This window comes from Etheostoma cragini, unplaced genomic scaffold (genome assembly GCF_013103735.1).
Source record: "Etheostoma cragini isolate CJK2018 unplaced genomic scaffold, CSU_Ecrag_1.0 ScbMSFa_849, whole genome shotgun sequence".
NCBI classification, from domain to species: domain Eukaryota; kingdom Metazoa; phylum Chordata; class Actinopteri; order Perciformes; family Percidae; genus Etheostoma; species Etheostoma cragini.
In genome coordinates, this window is record NW_023269482.1 from 14,279 (window position 1) to 14,611 (window position 333).

Genomic DNA, 333 nt, shown 5'->3' on the forward strand with positions numbered 1-333 from the left:
TCATTGTAATCACATTCAGATCATCTCAAATGGAGAAACTGATGATTAATGAGGGACACCACCGTGAAATGGTACAGATGGACAGACGTAGACCTGTAGTGGAGCCAAAGTAGCACACTTATTAATTAATTAATGTCAGAAGTTATCAGTTAAATAAAACACCTTGTGGGTATTTTATTGGTGTTTCTGTGTAATTGTAACATACCATTTTCATTTGCTACAAGAGGACCTTAAAAGGGATTGACATGATGATGACACGCAAACAGTTAATCCCTCCAACAACAGTTCAAATCAATCAGATCACTGGGAGCCTGGATATAGCGTCCGGTCATC